We start from the raw sequence: 13145 nt of genomic DNA, 5'->3' as shown, positions 1-13145 counted from the left end.
GTCGAGCAATTATGACGTAGGAGACATTATTGGAGAAAGCGACGGGCCAATGGCGAACAACCGTTGCTAAAAAAAAAAAAAAGCTTGGTGAATTTGGCCCCAAGTCAATACGGACACAGCGGCGTGCGATATTCTCCAAAGAAACATTGTTGAGGTCCGCGCAATTGGGACAAAGACGAAGAAAGCGACATGATGAACACAGCGTCAACATTCACTACTGCAGCTAAATCCAGGTGACATGTTATGCTTATCTTTTTGAACCCAGCTATAACAAATTTTGCAGAGTATCGAGGCCTACGATTCCCATGGTGCGGAAATTTCTTTCAAACTCTTAAAACTGAGGTGACTTTTACTCGATTACGGTGTCGAATACCTTAACATTTTAGCAACACAGGGATGGTCTGTCTCCCTCCCCACTGTATCCATTCCATGGTGAGTATGAGACAATTGTTCATTTGTTCTTATTATGTCGCCGATGCACAAATGCAAATAAAAACATACTTAGAAACAAACATAAAGAACAGTATTTAAGCACATTGAAGGGAAAATTACGGCGCATTACAGTATTTATCTGAAATTCTCCTCTCATGCCAAGGGTGTCACAAGGGTTTTTTGAAAAGTTTTAATGGTTTCAAAAATGTTTTTAGTAAAATGTCAAATTTGTTATAGTATATTCTTGGAATCCCTAATCGCCTTCTAATTCCATGCGAACCTTGGCCAATCTTCCATAGCGGCTATGAGCCATTAACAAAGTGGTAACAAACAAAAAGGCCAGTACAAACTTTTCTATTCCAGACAATCTTTCTCTGGGTACACCCTCTCTCAGACACTGCCATAGGGATGCTTGATCAGCCATGGAGGCATCTTAGTTGTTTCAAGCCGGTTTTCTTCATGAGTTATTCATACATTAGTTTTCATTCATGTCTTCCCGAATATTCCTGTCGATTACCATAGCTTCTACCCTAATGCCATTGCAATCTTGGCCAATCTCGTGCAGTGGGTGTGCGCTGTCAGTGAAGGAAAACGAAATGAAACACAGCGCTGAGCCGCTTTTGTCTCGCATTCTTCGTCTTCGTCCCTAGCCATGAATCTCAACCAAGTTTCCCAATTCTCTACTCTTCTACAAAGTAGATTGAGGCGTGGTTACGATGCCAGATTTTGAGCTTGGGCCCGCATGAGAACTCAAAGCACGTCATACTTCAATCTCCTTCGGCTGCTTCCTGTGCACGTTGCACGCTGCATGCGATCAGTGGCAAAGTCGCCCTCTCATGTGGCGCAATGGAAGGTGCTGCCGCGAAACGCTGCTGAGGCAAATCAATCACGAGCATGGCTCGGTATCAAGCGTGCATCGTTTCGTTTCATTTGATTTGAGCGGTATCGATGTTGATAACATGTCTATATGTGGCTGCGTAATGGCATGAAATTTGTTAATGTCGTTATTACATTACATTGTATATAATTGCGTTTGTTTCGTACTTAAACAGCGCTGAAAGATACAGACGAGAGAAAAGCACAAGGACGAGCGTTTTCTTCTCCCGTCCATGTTTTTCTATCGCTGTTTCACTATGAAAGTATCGTACCAACTAGCTCGCGCACAGACCCTACTGAATTTCTCTAATCTACTTATTTTATGAAAACATGTTTTCTAATCTGTGAAGATTCTGTGTCTCTCTGCCACCATGTAACACTGAGTCTGAGGGCACCCCAAGCTGCCTCACTGCAGCTATTTTTTTGTTGGCCTCCTCCATTGTTTGTAACAGTTCGCAATGGAAACAAATAAAAAAAATATAATTCTTCGCTTCAGTTGATCCACGATGGGAATCATTGTAAGTACTTGAATTTATACTACTCGCGTATCTGTTAAGAAAGCACATTTCAGTTTATTTTGTTGTTCTTGGTTAAGAGAAAGCCTTATCTCTAGAGTTCTTATCTAAATTGTTGTTGTTGCTGTTCGGGCCTCAACACCTGGCAGAAACACATCGCAATAGATACTTTTCCAGATCCAGTGAACCAATTCGGCCCTCGAACAGAATATTTGCTAACCGAAAATGGGCATATTTCTCAAATAGTTTTCGGATACTTCACATTATCGACTGTGAATGGTCTAATTTGAAATTAAAACAAATATGCACTAAATTTCATCCTTTTCGCAGTGAACATCACGCAGTGCCTACTAAAAATATTAATAGGATTTCTAATTGGACCATTTTCTTAAACACAATTGGACCCAATGGCACCCAGAGACCTCATGGGACGAAGTGGACTCATAAAATCAATATGATAAAAAAACAAGAAAAAAAAACGTAAGTCATAAGCATAAGTCTTCACATTGATACGACGCGCATATATTTCAAGCTCCACCTGAGAAGCTTACTCATGCATAACAAAACTATAGCAATTCTCTTCAATGACATAACTACCATTCCCCACTCCCCTGTTAGATGTTTGTCAGGTGCAATATACGTAAGCGAAGTTTGGTTGGCCAAGTGCTGTCAGTGGTTCAACAGCGAACGTTTCAAGGCAGCTTTTTAACTTCGCAAAAAGGTAAATGTCTCTCTCTATTGATTCCAACAAAATACAATGACATTTTATACGAATACTCCTATTATAGTTATGCTATTATTAAAATCAACTATTTCGTTGTTATCCAGTACCTTCCAGTTGGGTCCAATTGGCATATCAAGCCTCAAATCTATCCAGTTCGAACTGTCTTATACCAACTGGACCTGAAATTATCTCTAATTGAAACCAACGGCACCTCCACTGATGTTCAGCTATAGCTCATTGGGTCCCATTGAAAAGCCCAGTTGAACTCAGTGTTTCTTTTTTTTTTTATTATTGGGTAAAGCCACTGCGTCGCTCAGGGAGCCAAACATTTAAGAAAAAATCCCGATCACTCCAAATATCATATTGTTTTGACACGACGGGCCGTGCTATTTATCGATGCAACACCTGTGTCTTCTCATCGGAACAATTGCGAATATGTTTCATTACAACATATTTGGCACAATGGCAACATTCGCTGCGGTGATTTTAAATAGAGAAAAAATATAGCCTTTTTTCGCTTTGCCGCCTCTGCAGAAGACGTTCATTTCTGGTTTGATCGCGGTGTAATAGGGAGACATCAACTTCCCTACAAAGCCGCCTTTCTAAGCTATATGTGATAATGCATGATCGCGTATGCTTCCAAGAGCGCTGTGTTTGCGAACCAACTGCTTAGTTGTTTCCTATTCTCCCTTTGTGCTTTTAAGAACGCATGCTTTATGGTGTGCTGTGCAGTGACACAAACGTTTTAATGTTGCGTCAATACGACGATGTGAAGATTGTTTAATAGTGGAAACGCTGCAAATATTCACGAACTAATAACTTATATCCAATATTCGATTCGATTCCCTTCTGGAAATATTCGATTCCTATTCGATTAGGCAACATTCGATTAGAACATATATTTTATTCAGTAAATTTATTTTAAAAAATGACAAAAAGCGCAACAAAATGAGGCGTCTGGCTTGCAATTCTATTATTCACTAATAAATGAAAAGGATATCACCGTTCTGTAAACAGCACCTTCTAAAACATCTAACGCGCGCAAAATTGATGCATTACACAAAGCTGTGACATATAACAATAATTCATGAGTCTGACTTTTGCAATAACTTGATAAACAATGTAACATTTTTACGCACGGTTTAAACTCATAAAATCTGTTCGATTCAGATCCTCTAACACATGTAGGTTCAGAACTGCGCTACTTGTTTTTTTTAAACAGCCTTACAGATTTTTAAACTTTTTCCTTAAATTTTTCTTTGAACTTATTGTTCTTTTTAAACTATGAGGCCACGAGTCACATTTCGGTTTTCTACAGTCTGGTAAGTGCAAATAAATTATTTGAAATTCGTTTGGTGTTAGCTTTTAGAGGAAGCTTTAGCTCGGGCCCAACTCCGATGCGGCCTATTCAAAAACATGTTTAACGCAAAAACGCTTCTCTGAGATAACACCTGGACCGATCTTAATGAAATTTGTTGCATTTGAGAGACAAACTTAAATTCTAGTGACTGTTGCAAGAGGAATTCTGCTTTAGGGCTTGAATTTTGTGAAAAATGTTTTCAAATGTTCGAAAGTTCGGAAAAAATAGAAGCACAAACTTTACAAACTAATAGCGCTGCATCAAGAACAGATATCGCGGTAATGTAAACGGCATCTATTAGAACATTCAAAGCGGACATATTTGATGTCAATTTATATCTTACGTGAATTCGTTACCTTGTGTACAAGGGTTCTGCAAAAGCTGCATTTCCATACTACTAAATTTTTTAGATTCATGTGCAACATATCAATTTTGTCCGCTTTAGATGTACTATTAGATGCAATTCACAGAATTATGATATCATTTTTCATTGACAAGTATAGAGTCGTAAACTTGATAGTTTGGTCTCCTGAAAGTTTTCAATTGTTGCCAATTTTTTATACAATTTGACGTCCAAATGAAAAATTTGAAGCCATCAGTCACTAGAACTTACGTGTTTTTCTTTTTTTTATGCAAGAAATCTCGCCAAATTTGGTGCAGCGGTTGCTGAGAAAGACGAATTCTCCTTTTACATGTATTTAGATAGGAGCACCAGAGCTAAAGCGTCCTCTTAAGTCTGACGACCATATGCACAGAGCATACCACTATGGAGAGATATATATATATTGTTTAAAAGTCAAATTGGCACCTCTACAAACGTTCTTATGTGTTAAATTATAAGCAATCGGCGAACATTTTCCGTGCAAAACTCATAAATTAGGAGTCGAGTGGTATAATATGAGTTGATGAGCTAAAAAGCGACCGTATACGCAAAGTCATCCGGTAAGAAAGAAAACACGAGCATTGCCCCGAGGAAACTGCGCAGCTGCAGCGTTACTCAAAGCATCCAGGGGGCGCCCTTCCCGGATGACGGATAGTGGCAGCTGTGCGATAGGCCTCAACACATCTGCGTAAGGGGTGAGGTGCAACCTGCTAGACATGCGGAATTTTCCTTCACAGGCAGCGCATGCTCGCTGCTGGCAACAGGCGAGAATGCCGCCTCAGTCCGCACAGTCTTTACTGCCGTATGAAAGGCCAACCGCATAAAACGCGAGTACCGTTGTTACGCATTAGTTATTGAATATCCGTCTGCTGCTACCGATTCATTCAGTCAAGGCTTTAAATTACCTACTCTCTTGTACGCGCTTCGGTCACATTGCAAGCTCTTTGGAAGTGGCCCTGCATGCGTGTTTTCCAGCGCATACTTCGGTATTTACCTCCGTAAGTCTACGTTTCATTAACTCACCTACTGGCTTTATGCTTTCCAAAACAACACGTGGGTTATTACCAGCGCTGTAGTAGAGTACTTTTATTAAATTTGCGTGCGCGGTAATCTTCCAACGTGAAAGGGGAAGAGCCTATATAATTTGACTTCTCTGGGAGGGGTTTCGGGGCTTTTAAAACTACGGTTCGCGGACTCTCCGAAAGATTGTCGAGATGAGGTAATGTAGCCTGTGGCGAGCGTTTCCTGAGAAACCCATATGTTTCAAATACCCGAGCTCAAGAAGGCTGTGTGGTTATTAGCGGTTTTTGCGGAGACGCGCGTCCTTTACTAAAAGTGGCAGAAAAATGATTTCGTGCTTACAGCCACTCTGTGTAGTTCAAAATTTGCACCAAGATCAAAACTTATGATTCCAGTTCCTTAATATAACTATTTCTAGCGTTATTTAAATGCTTGATTTACTAAGAAAAATCAGCGAGCTTAGATTCGTCTGCGCCCCTCGCAGTGAGTAATGTTTAGAATATGGCGTCGATGTCACTTGGGCCGTTTGCCTTACAGCAAAGCATGGCCTCCGAGATCGGTTTTCCTTAATCGAATGTGTGTGCCCGGGCGTCCTGCAAGGCACCTCAAGTCCTACCGACCAATATCCCTAACTTCAAATGGCATCAAGTTAATGGAGCGAATGGTCTTGTTTCGCTTAGATGTCAGGCTAGAGGAGCTGAATTTTTTCCCTGATGTCGTGAGTGGCTTTCGTCGCCGCCGTTCAGCTCTGGACAGCATATCAGACCGTGTCTCAGCGCTCAATTTCGCTAAAGGAAACAAGCATTCCGCCTACATGCTCTTCCTAGACATACAGCAAGCTTTCGATTCAGTTCCGCATAAGGCGATTATTTTCGCTCTTGCAACCGCGGGAATTTCGGGTCGTCTGCTCCAATTTGTGCATAATTTTCTATCTGAGCGCCGGATGAAAGTGCGTGTCGGAGGAGTAACTAGTGAATGCCGAAATGTGAAGTGCGGTGTTCCACAGGGCAGCGCATCATCGCCGCTTTTGTTTAACACCGTACTCGCCGCGCTTCCAAGTCGTTTGCCTCGGGACACTGACTTCCCTGTGAGCATAGCTGTCTACGCAGATGACATTGCTCTGTGGATAAGCGGCCCTTCGCACCTCGGTCCGCGGCTTCGTGCAAGCTTGCAAAGAGCTCTCAACGCTACTTCTGAGTACTTGGGGGAAGTTGGCCTGCTCATATCACCGGCTAAGTCGGCTGCAATAGCATATCACCCTAAACAACGCGCTCGTCGAACAATGAGCCGACTGTATCTCGACGAAATGCCTATAAACTGGGTGCAACAACACCGTTATTTGGGGTTAATTGTGGATGACCGCATCTCTTGGCGTCCTGCCGTTAAATCTGTACGACGCAAATCGTACTCCCTCCTTAAGTATGTGGCCGCCTTGACTGCTCGAGGTGCTGGCTGCGACCAAACAACGGCTCTTCAGGTGTACCAGTCATCTGTGCTCTCAGGCATGCTGTACGCAATACCAATTTTGAACATACCACCTAGTTTGATGGCCCAGCTGGAGCGAGATCATCGCGTTGCCCTTCGACTAATGCTTGGATTACCTCGTGAGGCGCAATCTATTGCATTACTCACTGAAGCGCATCAGTTACCCCTGAGGCTGCAAGCAGATCAGAGAGCTCTGTATCATATTGAGCGTCTGCACCGCGCACCAAATGGTCAGTCGCTCCTTGATCGTCTCATTCACCACCCGTTATCTCGCATGGGGAAAATGGCGGCATTATTTATGGATATCACTACCATTTCTGAACATACTGCTTCAGATACGTCTCCGCCTCGAAAAGGTACCACGAAGCTCGTATTCCCCATTTACCTCACAATCCATGACATGCACAAAAAGTCTGATATGGCTGCTTCGGCAATATTCCAATTGGCTCAGTCTCACATTTTCGAAAAGTTTCCAGATTATCTTCAAGATTTCACAGATGCATCTGTGCACAACGACGGTCAAGGCGCCTCTGCAGCTTTTTTCTTCCCATCAACTGAAGTACGACGTATCTTTCAAATACCTCATCCAACTTCGTCAATAACTGCAGAACTAGCAGCGATTAATGTTGCACTGAAATACGTGCAAGAGGAGTTAACTACATCTAAGGTTGTCATCTTTACGGACTCCCGTGCTGCCCTTAGCAGGTTGCAATGCAGTGAGCTTGATTGTCCACTTGTGCGTAGCATTACTGACTCTGCGAGCAAAATTACATCACGTCGGGTATCTCTCGTTGCTCAATGGATACCTTCACACGTAGGAATCGCCGGAAATGAAGAGGCTGATCGACTCACTTCAAGTTGCGCTTATAACAACTGTGACTGCCCAGAAATTTTGTGCAAGCTTGATGACGCTCGTCTGCTGATTGGTCGCCACCTACTCAAGCAGCATCTAGACCAGCGCGTCGCAAATGGAACGTTCCTGCCCCGTGTTCGCGGTCGAGGCTTGACTCGTCGCGCTAGAGCACAACTGCTCAAGCTGAGGGTTGGTTGCGTGAACGTGCACGAACGTTTACGCAGACAAGGGCGTGTGGCAAGTCCATTGTGTACGTCTTGTGGCTGCTACGAGACACTTCAGCACCTTATATTTGAGTGTACCGCTTTCAGTGCGCAGCGCATGTTGCTAGTGAGAAACTATCATCTCCTTGGCCTGCGGTGTGCGACACTCAAGGAATGTTTATACCCGAGTGATTGTGCATCTAAACGGGATCAGGCCCATCGCGCCCTACTAACCTTTCTAGAGTTAACTAACTTAGGTTCACGTTTGTAGTGTGAACATTCAACATTCTGTAGTAGCGTGACCTTCAGTGACCGGCCCTACTGTGTGTGATCTGTACTGTGTTCTAACGTTTCTTCCTTTGAAGATGGGAGGTGGCGGGCTCAAACACCTTGTAGTGTACATTGTGAACCGACTACCGGTGGAACCGTGATAGCGTGCAGCTGTACTTGGCGTCTCATCGTGGAGCGCACAATTAGCCGCATAGCGAACTAGCCATGGATATGATTGATAGTTGTGGAGGCTGTTCGACGAGGCGTCACTTTAATTCCGGCTGCAGAGTTCTACTTTAGTTTTTAGATTTGTCCTGTTGCAGTGTTCTACTTTGGTCTTTAGATTTGTCCTGTTGCTCTCCTTTCCTCTTTCCTTTTTCCTGCCCTCCTTCATATCTTCCATTGCTGTGTTGCTGTCACCTCCCTTCAGAAGAGTAGGCAGGCGTTGTGCCCCTTCCGGTGGCAGTTGCAAGCCTGCTCGTCGCTTTCCCCTTCCTGTTAAATGTGTATATGTGTATATGTGTTCAAAACAAATAATATTAATAATAATTCCGAGAGGCGCAGACGAAGGCAAATTACCGACTTTTTCCTTGACAAACCAGGTGAATAACAGTGGCAATTTGTTATATTGAACGATTCGGAGCATAATATGCAATTTTGCTGCATAATTTGAGCAAGAACAAAGAAGCTAAACGCAAAATAATTTTTCTGCGATTCTAATGGAAAACGTATGCCTCTGTTTGTGGTGTAATTGGTAATCGGGTTTCGGAGGATGTTATTCTCTTACGGACTGTTAGTGCCGCATGGAATCAGCGAAACGCGTGAAGAGGCATCTGAACAGAAAGCACACGCACGCATAGAGAGAAAGAGGAAAGGGAAAGGTCGGGAGGTTAACCAGGATAAGAACACTTGGCTACATTGAACTGGGAAAGTACCACACTTAGGATCTCTTGGGTGTTCCATAGAAACCAACGGGAACGCAATTCAATCAAATGAAATCTTCATCTGACAATGTGGGTACACATGGCAGGAACACAGATAAAAAAAGAAAGCTGTGCAAACTTGCCTAACTGCTATGACGTTTTTATTTCATCGAAAACCTTGAATGACCTATGAATTAGCTAATTCATAACCAATTAAGCTATGGCGCCATCCTGCACATTGAAATGTAAATGTTTTATTATGATGGCAGTGAACCTGATTTCGCTCATATGTTGTTGTTGTTGTTGTTGTTTCATAAAAAAAAAACGTTCTTGCATGACCCGCGTGTGGGCCAAAGCATTAGTGATGTTCCAGATATTGAGAACTATTGTCGGCGGTGCGTACATTTGTGAACGCGAATAAGTGTCGTTTCAGTAACGGTGACAGAGAATATATGTCAAATCAGCTAGGAAATAGGAAGCAGAATTTCGCGCATCTTCGCCGACAAAATTGCTCAATATTGTATTCCTAATTCCTTGTTACCTACTGACCACTCGTGGTCGCCGTGCATCTTCGTTTTGTTTACCAGTAATTCACTCGTGGTGCTCCGAGCCCACTTCTTTCAATAAATTTCAAAGCACGTTCCGTACAGTGATTTCTTTTTCTCTCGTGCGGTACACGCCCCCTGATAAACTTACATCGGTTGCATGTTGCGATGTATGCTGCATGTTGTCTGTTGAGACAAGCGTTCACTCGACAAATAAGGCAGCGTTCTTTTTTTTTTCTCTCCCAGGCGATTCCGGGCTAAAACATTCACAATGACCCCTAGTCATGAGGAAAAGTTCTCTGATGCCTGACGCCTGCTGTGAAATAAAGAAAGCCCTGCCCCCCTCCCTATGACGCGGCTGATGGAAATAAGCGCATATTGCCTTCTTAGTTTATAGCGACGTGTGCTCTCTAAGGCTTCTGCATTAGAGGTTGGATTGCGCAACATTCCGACGAGACACGCAGAAAGGAAACACACACCAAAGAGCGCTCTGTGGTATGTGTTTCGCTTCTGTGTGTCTCGTCAGAGTCTTGCGCAATCTAACCTCTAATATGCTGTACCAACACGCCCAGTCTTCAACCTTGGCAAGTTTCTACATTAGATACACCTTCAATTTATAGCAGCGCCCCATTCTAAACAAATACATGCCCAACATTATACCATACCTGCCGTTTTATACACTCGTAGACGATGGATATAATTTGCAAAACCGTTCTTTTCTAGGCGATCTTTCCAATTGCCTAGCCAGCGCTTGTTTATGAAATTAATTCAAAGAGGTGGTGGCGCCTGCAGGTGGCACTTAATACTCCTCTTATAGAATATCATGGATGTGCGCAAAAGTATGAAGATAATAGAGCCAACAACAAGAAAAATTGCGGCAGAACCCATCTCACGATTACTGTCGACGGTAATGCGTCTAGCATTGAACCAACATAGCCACGCAACGCGTTGCCACAAAAAAAAAAAAAAAAACAAATTACGTATGAGGCGTGTACTGCTGCGCGATTCCTCTTTCGAGCTCCCTTAAGGACACTCGGCGCAATCTAGCGCCGCCGCCGCGAAGCCTGCGCATGGCCTCCGAAATGCATGGCGGGTTGGTGCGTGCAAACGCTGAGAAACGCGTCATGCGACAACCGGGCTCCTCTCTCGCGCTTCTTTCTGGAGATGCTGCGCCATCTAGTGGCACTACTGGAAACAGACCACGCGTGCCCTCCGAGACTAGAAGGGTGGCACGTCGATGCCACCGAACTCTGAGAAAAGTTTCCTGGCTTGCCGCACACTGAGTGGCGCATACTCAGTGACCCAGGTTGACAAAAGTTTAATGAAAGAGCGGCAAATATCCACTGCTATCATGGCGCCTCTCGCCAATAACGTAATGCTTCGCATTACGCAGATATCAGAAAGTAGGTGTTATTTGTTGGTGTGTGCGGTACCCAGTGACCCAAGATGGCGTCAAGGAGGTTCACTGAAGAGCGGCACTATAACTTTGGCATTGGCCCATGAGATCAGCCAGATACCAGATACCCGTTAAACTGAATTGAACTTGCCAAGGATGCTTCGCATTAAAAATACATCATTTCCAATTTTCAAGCCAAAAACAAGTGTTCCTTCATTTCTAAAGTTCAGATATACGAAACTAATACGTTATTTCTGGAAGTTCGCATATCAGAAAAGTTCTCGAGCAGGTGCATACGTGGTCTCCCTTGACTGCCACATTACGTCGAGCAGACCAGCATCGCATTCAATCAAGGCCGGCGCCTTCACTAGTAATGCACCCGTCGTCGGGACTGGCTGTCGTGTGCTTTTACGAGGAGTTCTGACAGAAGGGCCTTGTTTGTGAATATGGACCGGGATGAATGGGACTTACCTGAATGTCTGTATGTGCGTATGTTCCGGAAGTCCTTTCGTATTTGCCGCTAGTCGCACCGTTCTTTCTTTCGGCGTGTGTGTTGATCAATTAATTAATTAATTAATTAATTATTTAATTGATGGGGTTTTACATGCCAAAACCAGGATCAGATTATGAGGCATGGCGTAGTGGGGGACTCCGCAAATATGGATCACCTGGCGCTATCTAACGTGCACCTAAATCTAAGCACACGGGCGTTTTCGAATTTCGCCCCCATCGAAATGCGGCCGCCGTCGATAGGATTCGATCCCGCGACTTCGTGCCTTAACAGCCCATACCATAGCCACTAAGCAACCACGGCGGGTTCAGCGAGTGTAATGGTCGCGCTTAACGCACAATTCACTCCCTTTCTTTGTTTTTGTTTTGTTTTCTGCTTACAAAAATTACGTATTGCATTGCATTACATACTTATTATTATATGTTATCACATTACATATGGCTGACTGACGAAGCTATACGCTCATATAAAGCACACAGATGCAATATTGACACACCAGTGTAGGGAGTGAAAAGCAAGCGAAGCTACAGATGGCGTAGATACGACCGCAGTGTTTGCTTCGTAGTCTTTCAGTCCAGTTCAAACTGCATCCACTTTTACTTATATTCACACGCACGTCCGAAACGCATGTTAGGGAAGCACACCGAGCCACAATAACGTCAGTCGCCATCTTCGTTTAAATTGTTTTGTGCTCTGAGTAATTTGTTATTCTAGCCCTTCGTATGTGCAAGAATGGAGCGATACTAACTGCATGCAAACAGCTGCTTGAAAAAAACGCGCGACGGTTGTTTGATGACATATCAAAATGCGGTGCAGAGAAACAAGAGAAGCAAGCATATACCGCTACATGAATAACTCCGTTTGCGTTTGCCGTCTGCGAAGGGAACCTCGAACACAGCCGTGCGTTGGTATCTTTTCCTTTCTTTGTCTGCCTTTGTTTACTTTTTGTCACTTCTTCTTTGTTCCAGAAGACACAATTTGAGAGAAAAATTCGTTCGCATCGCTCGATTCGCGAGTTCACTCAACAAGGGGAGCAGGTGCACGCAGCGTCCTTTGCGAGACGAGAAATTGCGAGATACCGGCCGCTGCATTGCCTCGACTCCGGCTTTTCTCTCTCTCAATTTCCCTTGCTTTCCTTTCTGTCGGCGTTTTTTCCGCAGGCCGGAGTTCAAGAAACGCGTTGTTATTGGAGAAGTTGGAATCCCCCGAGGCAAACAACTCGGCTTTGAAAGCGTCGGGCTCCGCTGACGGTCATGGCCCTTTTCTCATGCCCCCCCCCCCCCCCCCCCATTTCTCGTGCGGAAGGGCCCTCGCCCCTCCTGTCTCCTGCGCTCCACACAGCTGTTGCATGTCACTGCGGTTCGATGGATTGCCGTCGAAATCGAAGAACAATCGCTCCCTCAGAAGTGCGAACCAACATACTCGCTCATACAAACGCGAATGCGCGCGCGCACAAAAACACACGCTTGGAAACGCGGCAGGGGAAGCTACAGCACAGGTCAGCTTGAAATGGTCTGTCATTGTTTTCTAGTGTTCTCACTGACTCGTTTTTTTACGAAAACCATGGAAGTGAATTCCGAAAAACAGATCAGGAATGAACCTTTTGTATGATTACTAACATGAGGAAGTACAGACTGGCCACGATGCCAA

The 13145-nt window shown here is 44.1% G+C and overlaps 1 protein-coding gene across 4 annotated transcripts in view; it reads left to right on the top strand.

The window, feature by feature from the left end:
• The first annotated feature begins 4987 nt into the window (after positions 1 to 4987).
• Positions 4988 to 13145, top strand: part of LOC126523542 (venom serine carboxypeptidase-like) — a 57408-nt gene continuing 49250 nt past the window's right edge. For all 4 annotated transcript variants that reach the window (XM_072288848.1, XM_055066900.2, XM_055066901.2 and 1 more), the window contains exon 1: positions 4988 to 5116. The gene's annotated coding sequence lies outside the window, so the exon portion shown is untranslated. The remainder of the gene's footprint in view (positions 5117 to 13145) is intronic.

The sequence above is a fragment of the Dermacentor andersoni genome, chromosome 6 (assembly GCF_023375885.2).
Source record: "Dermacentor andersoni chromosome 6, qqDerAnde1_hic_scaffold, whole genome shotgun sequence".
Taxonomy (NCBI): Eukaryota; Metazoa; Arthropoda; class Arachnida; order Ixodida; family Ixodidae; genus Dermacentor; species Dermacentor andersoni.
The sequence above is the reverse complement of the archived record's forward strand: the minus strand, read 5'-3'. Positions and strand labels throughout refer to the sequence as shown.